The following is a 16,996-nucleotide window of genomic DNA, read 5'->3' as shown; positions in this document are numbered from 1 at the left end:
TCAAACACCCAATGCTAAAAAGTACGTACTCATGAAAAATGCATTTTGTAAGTAGCTGCTCTAAAGTTCACAATGCACTGCCACACCTATATAACATCTACATGAAAAGTATTCAATTATTATGGTTTTATTCAGCATCAAATAAAATAAAACAACCAATTTTTAAATATATTTTCATTGCCTGGTAGCATTTTAAAATAACTACACTTAAATAAATAATTACTAAACCTAAATAATTCTTAATATACTATTTGTCCATTATGAGTTAAGTCTTTGTTCATGCTTTATTAAGTCGAATTAAGATGTAGTCATTATAAAGTAGTACCCATCATCCTAAATGCCCTGGTATGCAGTAGTTCTGGTCAAATGAGCTTCGAAACAATGGTGTGATTAATGTGGCTGTGCAGTAAGTGGGCTCCACTCCTGTTCCTGCTGAACTGAGCCAGTCTTCAGGTACAACACTGATACCAGTTCAGTAGGCACAGGAGGCCAAGCCCGCATGTCTCTCCATACACTCTGGTCATTATGAAAGAGCAAGGTGGGCCTGAAGATAAGATTTGCAGTAGTTATGAAGAAAGCATCCAAGTGGCGTCTGTCCACTGCTGTCAAAATATGAGTGGACAATGAGAAATTGGCTGTCCTTGGTAATTAGTTTGGAAAGAAAGACAAAAAAGTACATCACCTTATCCTATGCACTCTGCTAGAAGGAAAGTACTGCTACCTCAAAATGCTCCATGCAAGCCAACAGAACATTTATCATTATTCAAATATTAAAAGATGTCAGGTATTATAGCTGACAACACTACACAGTCGCTCAAGTTGGTGTTGGGTAAGTGTTCTCCATCCGAAAAAAAAAAGATGCATGGTACTTTAACAAAATGCCTTCCTTGGTGGAGCTGTATGAATCATACTTCCATGGTTTTAACACATAAGGGACAAATGCAAGTGAAAAAATCCTGCAAATGGTTGGTTGGCGCGAGCTTGCAGATCCAGTTGGTTCGACTTGGTTCACATACTGCAGACTCCTCATGTGTATACTTTTAAAATTAGAGGAGTTGTATTAAAGTTGAGTGAGATAGTGTTTACTCATTAAAGTTGCTGCTTAATGCCATTCTGCTGCATGAGCTTGAGTCAGTGAAGTGTGAGAAGAAAGTAATCAGTTGTTGTTGTAATCAGTTCTACAGTTTAGCAGCAGTGCATGTTGTTTAGATGCCTTGACGACGCAGCTGCAGTGGCATTGGGTTAACTCTGTCGGACATGAACTTGGCATGTCTGAACTCCTCTGACATTTAGCACCACATTCTTCAAATTTCTCAAGAAAACCTGTGGCATTTTTAAGTCGTTATTAAACTCGGGTCAACCGGAGTAAGGAAAAGCGCTTTCAGATTTGGTATGCATGATGATTCTTGCCAGATGCACGTGGTGTGACAGACAAGACAGTTATTGCTCAGGGCGAATAATAACAGGTACAGCTTGGACCTTGCACAGATATATATATATGTAAAAAAAAAAAAAGTTTAGTCCAAGAAAAATGTAATTCAAAGATATTATACTACAGGTTTCTTTTCGTCATTTCCAACATCGGGTTCCTTCCGATGTACAGAAGAAAATCTGCTTCATCAATTCAAATGAGTTAGGCACCTCAGGCACTGAACTTAGCCACTGTGAACAACACATAGCAGGGATCAATGCTCACCAATTAGCTAAGCTCTGTGCCTTTAGCAAGAGGGTGGCTGGATTTTGAGGTAACTGTGCACCTCGCAGACCTTTACGTGAGTTTTCATCTGTAACACTGGCCCAGACTGCTGAGAATCTAGTTTTAAGATTTCAATTTTATCCTCAAGCAACTTTGGGTACACTTGTCCTGTTTGGTCCTAATTTGAGTCCAGTCAGATCCTGATGTAGACTTGGTTTAGTTTGGTCTGGTCCAGGTCTAGTTTCAGATTGAATCCCATTTTAGTCACAACAAACACAGTGTGAATGCTACCAAGATGAAAGACATTTGGTTTGAATCTATTTGCAATTACAATTTAGCACCCTAAAGTAATTACGCTTTTTTACCGTCAATGGGTCAATGGTCTGTTTGGCAACTTCAAGAAAGACAAGTTAATATTTCACACTGATTGTTGTAGCGATCCCCTGCAGAGCTGTGAGGGAGTGGAAATCCCTGGCAATGTGATTTTTGTTTGTCTTTTTGCATCAAATCACGGTGCCAGGAACCCTCCCCACCACAGCCGTGTTCACTCTGTCTTCGATGCCCTCTGCAGGCTCTTGACTCTTCCTCCCTCTTCTCCTCTTCCTCATCGTCTAGAGCTCCAGATGTTCCAAATCCAAGTGTGGACCAGGGACTTGTGAGCTGAAGGAAAAACACAAAAAACACAAGCAATTATTAAAATCATAGTAACCTCAAAAGCACACTTTATCAGATAAAATAGATATGTTGGTAACACAGGCTTAGTAATTACTTTATTAATACCCTAAGCCCTTAATTAAGTAGTTACTAAACATAAATCATTCTTAACGATTTGTTCAACTAACCCTCTATTAAGGCAAATTAAGGTGTACTTATTATAGTTTTACTTCCAATAAACTTCTCTCATATAACAACAATTTCAAACTCTCCATTGTAAGTATACAGCATGTCTGGAGACGCACTTCTGGAGCCTCTTTTATGGCTGCCTCAGACTTCAGAGCCCACGACCATCTCTGTGTGTGATTATCTTTTGTTGTTTTGTTGATGTTCTTGTTCAGGGAAAATTCCAGACTCAGCCCGGTGTGTGGGAATAATGACAGGATTGTTTAGAGAGGGGTGTAGTGTGGTCTCTATTTGATCCCTTATGCTTCCTTCAAATCAATTCAAGAAGATTCCAGTCTTTTGTTACCGTGCAAGTCAGCAGACAATTGTAGTTTTTATACTGAAGAATAGAGCAGCATGATCTACGTTAACTATAGTCTCAGTAGACTAATCACACGCTAAATCAAATAGAAAGGCAAATTTAATTAGTATTGGTATATTTTGCACTCTTGTAATATACGCTGCTTTGAATGATTGAGTACCTATTTATATGGAACAACTCAAAACTGCTGACCTGACTGACCTAAGAATGAAATTTTAGTAATTTTGAATATGTGTCAGCATTTTACCACCACTGCAAAATACTTTGTTGTCAGACAAGCTTTCATTCCTTCATTTTATTGCCGAGGTTTATGATTTGGTATGAACAGTCTTTGCAAGCTTATAATAAGTTCAACATTTACCAAGAGACAACCATAGATACATTCTTTTGATCACAATTTCTTCTTTCAAATTGACAGTGCTGCCCTACAACACTCCTGCACATGCATCTATATGAAACATAACAATGTGCTGAGAGCATACTATCGACATGTGTTCATCTCCTTGTACAATCCTCTGAGTATGTATGCACAGAGTCAAAGTACACACAACCAGACCAAAAAATATGTCAACTTTAACAACGCAGCCCCACCCGCTGCTAGATCATGAATAAATATGTGTGTGTGTGTGTGTGTGTGTGTGGAGATGTGGAGCTGTGTCGTGGTTCACCGGGCAGCTGTAGGTTTGCATTTGTGTGTGCGTGTGTGTGTTCATTTGCATCTATGGGAGAAAGAAAAGGGGGTAGAGTGCAGTTGAAGAGCAGGGAGTGGCCATGGCATTGCAATGAGTCAATGTTTGCCTAGTGTGAGATGGCTGTATTTCTGGGTTAAAGTGAATACGGTGACATGGTTTTGGCAGGAATGTTAAATTATTGGTGCACATTTAAAGTGAGGTGTGTCAGTGATCTAAACAAATCAGGTTATTGTTAATACATGTAGTGGTTTTATAATGGCACCTATCAATTACATCCTGCTTCCTTGGGGTTGTCACAGCAAAGCATGTGTGTATAACCTGTACAACCCCAGAAGGAAGTATATACTTTTATAGAACATTACACTATATTTAATTGATAGCTGGGGGCAAATACACTGTTGTAAGAAAACTATTTCGACATGAGTTTTTGGTAGTGTAATATTAATGGTAAAAATAGGGAGTGGTAGTGGTGATATCTACTTTTCACACAGAAACTTAATATTTAAATTTCTGGAATCAGTATTATTGTTTAAGGTGTACTGTGTAACTTTTCTGTTCTGGTCTGTCACCTGGCTTGTTTCCACAGATGTTCCATAGTGTGACATTAAATATATTTATACATATTCAATTCAATGTATCTTTATTTCAGACTCGTGGTCCATTTTACACATGTTTTTATTGCTCAAAAGTACCTAGAAAAACATGCATTCCCAATAGGCGTGAAGTCACCACTCTATCTATAGATCTGACCTGTATCTTGGCCTCCATGGAGATAAATACATGTAATTCCAAACTGTGGAACATCTAAGTAATACAATAACATATCCATACAAGCAGGTGGACCCTCTTCCAAAAAAGTTACACAGGATAGAAGAGAATAAGAGCTGAAGGTGTGAACCCGTATTTAGAAAGAGCCAGGTCTGCACTGACCTCGTTCACAGCCTGAAGACACTTTGACAAAAACTCCACAAACCCAAATGGGACCAAACGACATGAGCTCCCTAACACCTGCACACACAAATATATCATGTCCTCTGCTTTGAGATGCCAGATTTTGTCTGGGTTTTCTCTCTCGGGCGACAACTGCCACACCGTTCGTAGAAAAGTCATTTGTCAGTGGAGCTGTCGGAGATGTTCTGATACAGAGCAGAGAGATGACCTCAAGGGCCTGCGTGGCTGTGACGTCACTCACATGTGGGTGTCACTGGGGTTTGTCACAGTGGTCTAAAGTCAAGGGGCAGAGCGGACTGCAGAGAAGTATAAAGAACATGCATATACAGTACAGTGTGTGAGAATGTGAGAGCCTCTAATTCTAGGCTTTTGAGAGTGGTACAGTAGTAATGGAGACACTAAGTCCGCTCTGGTTCCATTATATCCTTTGGCCTAAAAATATATATGAAAAATGAAAGCTAAAACTTAAAAACATGGCAAAATGCAGTCATAACTTTACACAATTTGTAAAGCTTCATAAATATATACATTTTTAATTACATGCTAGTTATCATTAGTTACGCCATCTCTCTCTCTTTTATGGGAAGGTATTTATCACATTGTGGGGACTGAAATCTGTGTACACACTCACATTATGGGGACCTGCCTTCCAAAAAATCAGGCCCCCATGACCTAAATTCTTTATTATTAGACCAACAACAATTGTTTAAAGTTAAGATATGGGTTAAATTAGGTTACGGTTAGGGTTTAGGTTTAGGTACGTCAAGTAAGTTTAGGATCATTCCTCAGGAAATGAATGTAAGTAAATGTAATATTCTCAAAAAAACATGGAAACCCAATATATTTTCAAAATGTGAGTTTCTACGACGTGTATACATGGCATGAGTCACAAGACAATAACTATAAACCACAATTTTGTAATCATGAAACAAATTATGAAACTTTTTCTCCCCGTATAAGACGGTCCCATAATAATCTAGGCACGTAGATGTCTGCATGTATATTCTCACAATTATTATTCTGTTACTAAACATGAACCACGACCCCTACTTCACACCGCAGTCTTTTGAAGTCTCCACAAATGAAGATTGCTGCTAAGCCCAATATAACCCTCCCTGATACTGTCCAGATCCTGTGTATTATTACATTGTGTTCTGTGATTGAGTTAAACATAAAACATGAGCTTCTTGTCTCAGCCAATGACACAGCTGTAGGTAACAAGGAGCCGAGAGCATTATAAAGTCATTAGCGGTGCTTGTCGAGTCTTGCTTCCATTATTAGGCTTGTTAGATCCCTCAGTCCCGATAAACCAGCCCTCACATGTGACGGATGAGAGGAAGAAGACACTAAGAGCTAACGAAGAGCTTTTCTCCCATTAACAATAATCCACTTTGCATTCATGCCATTTAGCCCGATGTAATTTCAAGCAAAATCAATCACTACATTTTCTTTCAGTGTATGGAAAGCTATACAGCTCAGGGATGTAGTGTTTGGGAATTTCCCTTTTTTGATAAAGGGGCTTAACCGTTGCATGAGCATGGAATTTAAATTTTGCATTATGATAAAAATAAAAATAAATGTTATATATATGTTACACAATAAATATTTTAACTGTGCCACTCAAAGCCCAAATAAATTTTGGGATCTAATGTCCATTGTTAAAACTGGTATTTCCGAGATTTGCTGGGAGACTGAAAGACAGAGATTGATAACTTACACCTACTCTATAGAAACAACACCTAAATGAATACAAATGATGAATCCAGTTGCTCATGATGGATTCTAATGCATGAGAGGAAATAGCACAGCTGCATTAAAGCCCGGCACCACTATCTCCGAATCTGATGGTAGTGGCTATCTCAGCTGTATTATCTAATAGCTGTGGTCAGACTGATAACTTCCATACGAGAAGGGAAAGGCTCAGTCCGGAAAACAAAGGCAGGTTTAGGCCTGGGCTCACAAATGAGATAAAAATAGAGGAGATAAGATCAAGTATATTCATGAGAACTGTGTTTAATGGTGCGGCCCAGATGGGTTCACATAAGGACGTCAGGAGGTCATGTGGAAAACATAAATAGAAGTTAAAATCAGACCACCAGAACAGTTAAAATTGTTTGAAATATTTTTTTATGATCAATTTGGACTAGTGACTGCTTAAGTTTCAAAAGCTTATACTTAAATCTGGGGTACCTGATTTTGAAACTGTGAAAGAAGGAAGTATTTATTTTCATTTATATATATATATATATATATATATATATATATATATATATATATATATATATATATATATATATATAGATAGATAGATAGATAGATAGATAGATAGATAGATAGATAGATAGATAGATAGATAGATAGATAGATAGATATATAGATAGATAGATAGAGAGAGAGAGACAGAGTGAGACAGGGAGACAGAGAGAGAGAGAGTGACTCACATGACTCTTTTGTACAAATTTTCAATAGATAAAATGTTTGTGTAATGGTCTGATATTTTCACAGCATTCTCCTGGGGGTGTTGAAATTGTATGTGGTGGTGGACTAGGCCCAGGCAATTAATTGAATTTTAATTGAGATGATTCTGTCTTTTCTAATTGTCAGTTATACGCTTTGGGGTTTTAAATCTAAGAGTGTACAGCCAATCCTCTGTCAGTAAAAGCATGTGGCTTAGAGCAGAGTTCAGACTAAATTTAATCTAGATTAAATTTGGTCATTATGAGGAAATAAATCGTGTTTATTTTTTGCCAAATTGCCCAGCCCTGGGTGGAGCCTATTCAAGATATTTAGAAAAAAACAGGTTAACAATAGGCTATTAGGAGAGTGCTTTTTTCCAAACTTTGTTCCACATTAGAACAATGTTTGTTTTTTTTGGGTTTTTTTTTATCTGCATTCTTAAAAAAGTATCGCAAAAGCAAAAATTGGTTTAAAAATAGCTAGGAGATTGTACTGAGGGTTAAGGAGGGACAGAGGGGAGTGTGCGTGTGGGATGAGAGCTATCCATCAGCCTGGCATGTGTTTTGGGGCGGGAGGAGTTGGTTGTTCGGATCGTGACCTCTGCACATCGGCAGGCTCCCTCCCACTGCAAGCATGCACTCTCAAACCCACAAACCCGGGCCTGTTTTTCCACCACACATGGGTTCAGTTGGAGCCTAGTGCTGCTGCTGTGTCTGCAGCTTCAAGAGCCATAGGATGAAAAACACACCGCGAGCCTGGCACATGGCAAACCTGATTATGAAATGAATGACCAGTGAAAGTGGCATTGTCACAGAGGGCAGCTTTGTGACATCTTGCATTGTTTATTGGAAAGACTTACATTATACATATATACACTGCATATTGTAATAACATTATAACTTATTTCACTTCATATTAATTACAGTAATACAGTAGCTCTGTGCATTGTATCTACAGTGAGATACTTGCAGTGTGTTGGAGGTTTGCCTTCTACAAATGCTAATAAAAACATTTATCAAACTTTCCACATTTGTAAATTTTTGGTACATGGCAACCATCTTTCTGAGTCTATAATCTTTTGCCATAACCATAGGGTCCTGTATATTTCAAATCTGCTATGGCAATATACCACATTGCACATGACTTGTTTGTCTAATATCATGCCGCTCTGGTGTGTGTTATATTATGTGCGAACAACCCTGCATTTAGAGGGCTCAGAGCCGCGCCAACAAGCCGGGCTGTTTACTACTTGGTTGGTCGTAAAAAGTAAATATGCATCAGTGGCAGCCTATCAAAGACTCCTTCATTTGGTTCAAGGCTACGATGGCTTGGATCTGCTCAGACAGAAATTCTCTGTGGTACAAGTAGGGAAGCCATACTGTCCCTTGCACTTAGGCCCTGTGGAGTTGACGTGAGGGTGATTGGTGAATACAGTGGCGCTGAGAGGGCAGTACAGGTGCAGCTCTGAGAATGGGAGCAGACTCAGCGCACAGGCATGCACTCATCCAGACATGTGCTCACAGTTGATCAGTGACAGAGTAGCAGCCGAACCCAAATCACAAACATCTGCGCATTGTTCCCTGGACAACGCCCCTGTCAGCATCTACCACTGTCTCTCAACGGCAGCATGTCTTCTTTATTAAACATAATAACCTACCACATTTGAGCATAAAGTTGAGAAAATAGATTGTATTGAGCATATATAAATACTGTTGCACATAAACAAACTGGAATAATAGACTTTCTTTTATATTAATTAGCTGTGAATTCATGTTTATGCGTTACACAGAGATGAACAGTGTGTGGAGAAAGTGTCAGAAAAATATTTTACAATGTATTTTGATAGCACAGTCTGTGTTTGATGTTGGCAGGAGATTCTTGTGATTCCAGAATAAAATCTTTGGGCAAAACAACTCACAACTCACTGACCTGAAAAACCTTGGAGAAAGCTCAAATATTTCAACAATTTGGGCTAAAACGTGGCGTGCACTTGACTTTGAGGTTAGTTTATCAACTGTGTTTCCAAGCTGTGGTGAGATTATGTCTCAAAAGCCCTGCAGTCATGAGTTTGTGTAAAAGTGCTGCTCCAGCAGCCACAGGCCGCGCAGGTGTGTGAGAAACTGCTGCTGAGCTCACGCTTATTGGAGTCAAATACAACCTATTCAACTTTTATGAAGATTATGTCCATTGTTATAAATATACAATGCACTCTACTGGAGCCATAGGTGAGGTTCAAACTTCTCAGTGGATAAGCATAAAGATATTCAGATAACATGAAAATGTTACAAAATGGAAACTCAGCCACTGTAATGTAAAAAAACAAACAAACAAATAAATAAATTGTCTAAACTATACAAATGTTAGATGAAAATGTGCATTTCACTCACCACACAGTGTTTTTGTGAGTCTCCTTGTGTGAGTCAGAGTTGAGCTGAGGATAAAGTGGAGAAAGAGTTGACCCAACAGAAGGACGGACTTCACTCCTCTGAACCCACTGCCAGGGTCACACTCACATCCAGTGGACAGGACTCCCCTCGCCCATGGCTCCTCCTGTATCCTCATGTCCTCATGTCCCCTTGTCCTCATGTCCCAGTCCAGGACAGGTCCAGAGTCCTCAGGAAGAAAGCCCACAGAGGTCAGAGTGTGAGCCTGCTCTCTCCTGCCTGCTCTCTGCTGCTGCTCCGGAGCGCTCCCTCTTCTCGTCTCTCCTGAAAACCCGATAAACCACAGACGCACACAGCCACACTCTCTACTCTGAGCCGGAACAGTAGACACACACAGACTTTGAACAGTTGTCCCATGAGCTCCACTGTCCATATGAAAGTCTGGAGGCAGGTCTGCCCCTCCCTCTTCTCTCTCCCTCTTCTCTCTGCCTCTCCTCTTTCATTCCCTCCCGACTTTTACAGCCTCCGCTGAGACACTCTTATTGTGGCAATTGCATTAGCCTTTAGCCAGCCGCGGAATAGCTCTTAGAGCCTAATGCAATGTTGTGTCTCTCTGCCTTAGACTCTCTCTCCTTATCTTTTCCCTGCTGTCTGCATCTCCCCAGTGTCTGTCACTTTGACATGGGCACATACACTCCTCCGTCCAGTCCTTCCACAGCTTTTCTTTCTGCCCTCTGAGTTTTCCCTTAAAGGGACGCTGTCTCCTTTAGCTCTTTATGGATCTGCTGGGCCACTCTCAAGGAGCCCAGCTCTGAATCCAGGTGCAGGATCAGGTTTCAAGCTAAGAGCCATCGATTGTGTTTCTCTTGTGTTTGCCTTCTGATTGTCTAAAATGTTTACCTGCCTTTTACTGAACTAATGCTGTACTCAGCCTCTGCAGAATATGCAAGTATATAAAATCAATACCATAACAATGGGCTGAAAGCATTCAGCCACTTTAGGTCAATAACAGGTAGCAGGTTAGCTTGTTTGCACCAGCGCTGGCTGTTTGCCTGGTTGTCTGTGTGTTTTAAAAATACTGAAACTGAGAAGTTGTCTGAGCTTTTACCGGGCACAAAACTAGATCTAAGGCCAGTGTGTAAAGGTGAGCCCACATTACAGAAAAAGGGGTGACATTTGGGTGACATTTATGTGTAGATACAAAGTGCACCTGGGATTTAGAACCCTGAAATGCCCATTGTGTCTCTCCAAATGCTGAATGACACAAGTTTAGGTGCTCATATTTAAGTTCATATTTTAACACTGAAATAGCCTAATTATTTTAAGGCAGTGCTATCTCTGCTGACACCTTAAGTAGCAATGGCACTAAAAGAAATGCACTGATGATTGCAGATGCTATAGGATAAATACTATATACTAAGCTAGCCCTGACAGTGTTTGGTCAGCTCTCGTTGGCCTTTCCGTCTGACACAGTGACGAGGGACCCACAGGAGACCTCAAAGCAGCTTTTTGTCTCCTGCACAACAGTCCTCCAATCATCACACTAAAGGTCACTGTGCAGAGGCCAACGTCTCTCAGCTAAATAAGCAGTATTATAATAACACTGAAATGGCCTGGTACTAAATGAGCATAGCAGGGTTACAGCAAGTACAAGAAATGCCCTTTTACAAAAACCCTGGGCCAAGAAGCCATGGCTGTCCCCAGGTGAAAATTTAAAATGATTAGAAGGCAGCAGCTAAGATTGGGCAATATTTTTTTAAAGTATTACACATCAAGACCTAACACTTATTAATTACACTGTGCTGGTGTTGTTGGAGAATGAGAATTGCAGCCCATGCAATGTTCTCTGAGCCGTTTGTCTGTCTCATAACTCACAGTTATTATATCAGCTCGATTTATCATTTGAGTGCACAGGAGCAGACCTCTGTGTTCTGTGAGGCTAGTTTCACCAGGGGACACTCTAGCTTTTAAGGACAACTAGGGAAACTGGATACGTTTATTCAACACTGAAAAAAAAAAAAAAAAATCACATAAATTGGACAAAATTTGACCTTTTTCTGAGTTGTAGAATGATCTGAATCTTTATAAGAATTGTACGATCACATAGTACTCTTAAAGAACTACTTATATTTTGTATTTCATTAAAGTATTATATTATATATATATTATAATTTTGATATTGAAATTAAGGTATCATGGCTTTTCTTGGTATTGAAATCAAACTTGAAATACATTGTGACAACACTAATCTGAATGCAATCACAGCATGCCTGCTCATCATACCCTGCACTGAAAAATTAATCAAAATTTTATTAGGGAGAATATTTGCCAAATAAAAACTAATGTGGTGACAGCATGACTCATAAATTATATTGTGATTGGCACTTAATACTGAAATCCAGCTCTCGAGTGTTTGCCTATGTATCAGATATTTTTCCTCTGGGCATATTTGTTTGTTTGAACTGGTCTATAGTCAAGCTTTCCTCCCAAAGGAAGCCAAGTTAGCGCTCAGATGCATGGAAACTGAAGGTTGTTTTTGACTTGCACGTGGAAAGATTCCATAGATGTACCATCACTGTCACACAACATTTCGACAGTTTAAAACTACTCTGTGTAGTTTCATGTAGTATTGTCATTGCTAATAGTGTCCTATGTAACTTCTGGTGAAGTGTTTGCCACCTGTATGTCTCTGTGGAGACGTTTGCCTAAAATGTTACACAGTATGGCATTAAAATTATTTATCTCTGAGACAAATATATGGTGTCACTAGGCAAGGTTACAGATCAGGTATGTGGCAAGATGACGCTGATCCCAGTAAGAATGCATGTTTTTCAGGGTATTATTGAGCTGTACTGAGCTGAATATATGCAAGATAGGTGAGCTTGTGCTGAATGCTCCAGCCCACATCCTGTTTCCAGACCAAACCAGAATCTCGCCTCTTTGGGCCTGAAAAACGAGCCAGATGAAATGTGTGCCGTTTCTATCTGGCAACAAATTCAAACTCTATGGCATCAGCAAAAGCTAAGAATAAGTTAGAGATAAGTGAGTTTATTGATAGCTTCAAAGATGCTTGAATAAGATAGATTCTTAATAAATGAGTCTCCTGTTTTGAACTATATGGATTTAAATTTATCCTTAAATTGCTCCAGGTAAAATCGAATAACTCTGTGACATCTCTAGAGAGATTATTCCTGCTTTTTTATTCAATAGGTTAGCTTCCAACATGTTTTTATGATTTTGGTGTCTTCCATCGATAATTCTAACCATGTGATGTATGTTTGGTCATATCCCAAAAAACAGATGGTGTTTCCGGTTTATTTTTATTTTTTTTACTGCTTTGGAACTTTTTTTGGTTTCAACCATTTCTGCGTTTGCCAGTTTTGATTCACAAAAACATTAGAAAATGTATGCCAATAATTCCAGCTTCAATCTTCACCACTGTGTAGCTTCACAGTAGTTGTGTAAAGGTGCTGGATACAGGGAAAATTGAGTTCTCAAATTGGAATAGGATTGAGTAAGATAAACAGACAGACTGGTGATAAAATCCCTGAAGCCTTAGTGAACTCCTGAAGAACATCTGGATCTTAAACATATGACTGCATCAAAGGAAAGAGATGGCACAGGAGCCTTACGACTCAAACATGTCCAACCCTGTACATAACATGTTGATGTATTCACACAGCAGAGTGTTGTCTGGATGAGTATAGTAAGATCACTTAAGCTTTTTCCACAAAAGAAAGTTCAACTTGAAGCATTTTCAACATGAAACAGATTACTACTGGGATAATAATAAGTTTGGGTCTTGAGTATTCATGGGGTCACATAATCCAAACACAGCCAGATTGGACAAGAGCTTTCAGCTGCCACAGTGACATCAGGCAAACTGCCTGTTTTTCCTTTTCTCTCCATTTATCATTGTAAAACATGAACACTCCAGGCTGCAGTAATCAGCTCTCCGCTCTCAGGGAGGAAGATCTCTTTGAGGCCACTGGTACCAAGTGGTCCCCCAAAGGGTCCGAGTCCAGCCCAGACCAGCCCAGACCTGGCCCGGCCCCAGCCCTCACTCAGCTGATGATGATGGATGATTGGAGAGCGATGATGAATTGACTCCTGTCAGGCCCTTTCCACATCCACATCTGGGACCACATGCACCACAGTGTACTTTCCCGCGAGCTGTTTCTCAAAAACACAATTACATCATTCTGAAAATCTCAAAAGTGAAAAAGAGTTGTGTGGTTAAGTCATCAATATGTACTTGAGCTATATAATAACAATGCATTTGATTTGTGTTTTTGAACACTCAAAGACGCTTTATAATACATATTCCTTCACTCCACACATGGTGATGGTAAGCCACTTCTGCTGCCACAACTGCCCTGGGGGAGACTGCCAGTGTGTGCCTGAAGCCCCTCTGACCACCATCAATCACTCATTCAAACACCACATAAAGTAGGTGAAGTGCCCATGGGCACAAAAATAAAACATCTGTACTGGTCAGATTGAAGAGCCTGGTCGGTGGTCATATGTTCAAACTACTATCTAATCTTTGCTCAGAAGTTCACACACTACTTGAACTGTTTATAGCTCAACACTTTCCTCATTCGTTTCATCACTCTTTCTTAATTTCCTGTTTGCTGTGGATGGGTCGGCACTGGGCCATGTGTTATCTATGCTCAGTGATTTGAGAGCTTCAAAGCTGCTTTGAGCCCTTAGAACCAAAGAGGTCTCTGCTCTGCCCACCACAGTGAGCGAAGTGATCACCCCAGATTTATGAAAGACAGGAGCGCAGATGTTTTGTGTTTCAATCAGGTTAACATGTGGTGCTGATGGCATTTAAGCAGCTGGATCAATAAGCTGTGTGTGTCTGGAAAGTTGTGGTAGCCATGTGCAAGGACTGTAGAGTTTTTTAAGGATCTTCCACATGAATGCAAACAGGAGCAGAAGGAAACCATTTCTAACAGAATTTCAATCAAGCTGGCTTTAAGTTCTTTCTCATGTATCTGGTAAATAGCATCTACTGACAACAAATAACAAAGCCACATCATACAGAAACAACAGTGTACAATCCACATAGATATGGACAATTGCATACCAGATGTGTCCAAAGCTCCAACCTCAGCTCCTCTTGATTGGAGCTATCCCACAGATCATGTTGAGTTGTTAGTCTTAAATACAAGCTTTGGAAACTAACCCGATGGAAAAAAAATGAACATGGAATTAGTGGGTTTGATAATCATACAGGCTCACTATTTCTCACTCACCATAAAATTAGTCTATAATTTCCAAATGTGAAACCCTTATCATGTTTGCTTTTACAATTTAAGCTTATATGCAGTTCATTTAGGGTGCGTTCATACATTATCACCACATCCAATTAGTTCTAAACTGGGACTAAATCTGTAACGAAGTTTGGACTAGACCAGGACTAAACCAGGACTAGAACAGGACAAAACCAAGTCTCCATAAGGACTCAATCCAAACAAGGACAAGTGTAAATGCATCCTTACGTCAAGTTAACAGTACAATGAGCCAATTTACATTCATTTATGTTTTCATAGTTGGTGATCAAAACAGTAATTTTCAGATTATACGGGAGTTCCGGATCATATCAAAATAGTGTTGTCACAAACTTGATTTCGATACTAAGGATTGCAATACTAGCATCAATACCAATATCAATTATTACCTGGGTATAAATCTTTTTGGACAATCCCATCAAAATCACATTCACAAATACAATAGGATAAAATCTGAGCTGACTGTTTAACCATGGTTTATATACTAGTGCAGGCCTACTTGATTACTTAAAGCCTAGACATAATTAGCTGTTAGCTTACTATACATTCCTCCAATCTTATATTGATTTTCCTCATGTGAACAACTTCAATGTCGTGGGCACTCAAACTGAAATCAGCCTAATCATTTTGGCAAACAGGCAAAACAAACATGGAGGGTGTGAGTGATGTCTGGACAGTGCTGCGCAGGGCCCTGGGTGACCCCAAGAAGGGCCGGCCTCATGACTAATTGCTGTTTAAGCTCAGTCACAGCCAGCACACTTCCTACTCCTCTGGGCTGCCTAAATACCTCTATTCTCCACATCAAGCCCCCCGTCTTAATTCCTCATTTTCGCTCTCTTCCTGGCTCCCCCCTCACCACCCCCGTCCTAGTCAGTCAGTCTGGTCTGGGGGGAGGCACCGTGGGAGTTTAATTGCCTTGTATTTCCATGAAACCAACTTCATTACATTAACAGCCCAGGCCCACGCAGAATACTTCGGACCTGCCGCAATTTGTTTTTGTGTTTATTAGGTGGGGAGCCCCCCCTGTGCGGAGGAAGAAAGGGAGAAGGTCAGAGGCAGCTCAACAGGCACAGACATACATTGTGATGCAAACAGGAGAAAATATGACACGAGTGTCAGTGAACAGGCATGATATACGGGCAGAAATCAGGGTCATACACATAAAGATAAAAAGACAAGATACTGAGAAGTATGTGCTGAAGGTCAACCTGGGCCATGACAAATACAGGATCTTGCTGACTTTAATTTAAATCTTGTAGGCCTGTCCCTTTTCTAAATCCCCAAAGGAGTTAATGTTGAAAAAAAACCAACATAATTTTACAATAGTATTTTTGTAATTTTGTAAAACAAGCACACTGTGTATTACAAAAAGGAAGGAAACATTTTACAAGGCCCTCAAAATGGTTAGATTCCCAGCAAGTGGGAAATGATTGCTCCATACAAACACACGCCCTTTGTCTTCATTCATGAATTTCTGAAGGTCCCACCCACTAAATGTACAATTCATACAAAGAGGGCTGTGGGGCCATGCATGTGAGCTGCTTTCACAACACCGGAGTTTACACTGGCTACATGTGTCACAGAGATATGAAAAGATGTGAACCCAAGAAAATATCTAGCACAAATTTCTCTGTCACTTTGTGCCATGCTCTGGTGCAATGATTATGTGACGACACAGTCAGAAACCCACAGGCAGATCTAAAACAGCACTCTATAAAATAATCTTAATTTTATATGGAAGACAGTGTGGAAAAGAGATAGAATAAGTGAATAAGGGGAGAGAGGAAGACACTGGTGCGCAGCAGTGATAGGAGATGGGCCATACTCAGTGGGTAGAGTGAGCAGCTCTGAAAGTGGATATGAAGGCGGATGACCGCATTAACAAAACCTAATGGAACGGCTGGCTCCAACAGGCCTTGTCATCCATTATCTGACTGTTGCTCTGTGCAACCAAATAGGCGCACAGCCTCAGCCACCACAGCTCAGCTGTCATACGCTGTGTTCTCCCTTTTTCATTGTCTTATTTCCAAAGGCCTTAATCAAAAACATTAGTAAATCAATTTTAAGGTACGTTAATAAGCCTTGGCAGTATTGCCTTCTCCGGACCTGTGACCACAAATCATAGACAGTCAAAGACAGAAGTGAAAAAACCCAAAAAACATTTGCTCAGATTATATTCAGAAGATGAGATGACTGCATTTACAAAGATTTAGACAGCAGCAAGGGTCCAAGGCCTTTCTATCCCACACAGTGTGGCCGGTGTTGGGTGACCTGCAGCAGCATGGTGAGACCATGGCAGCATTCTCTGACAATGGGAA

This window comes from Periophthalmus magnuspinnatus, chromosome 4, assembly GCF_009829125.3.
Source record: "Periophthalmus magnuspinnatus isolate fPerMag1 chromosome 4, fPerMag1.2.pri, whole genome shotgun sequence".
Classification (NCBI taxonomy): domain Eukaryota; kingdom Metazoa; phylum Chordata; class Actinopteri; order Gobiiformes; family Gobiidae; genus Periophthalmus; species Periophthalmus magnuspinnatus.
The sequence above is the reverse complement of the archived record's forward strand: the minus strand, read 5'-3'. Positions refer to the sequence as shown.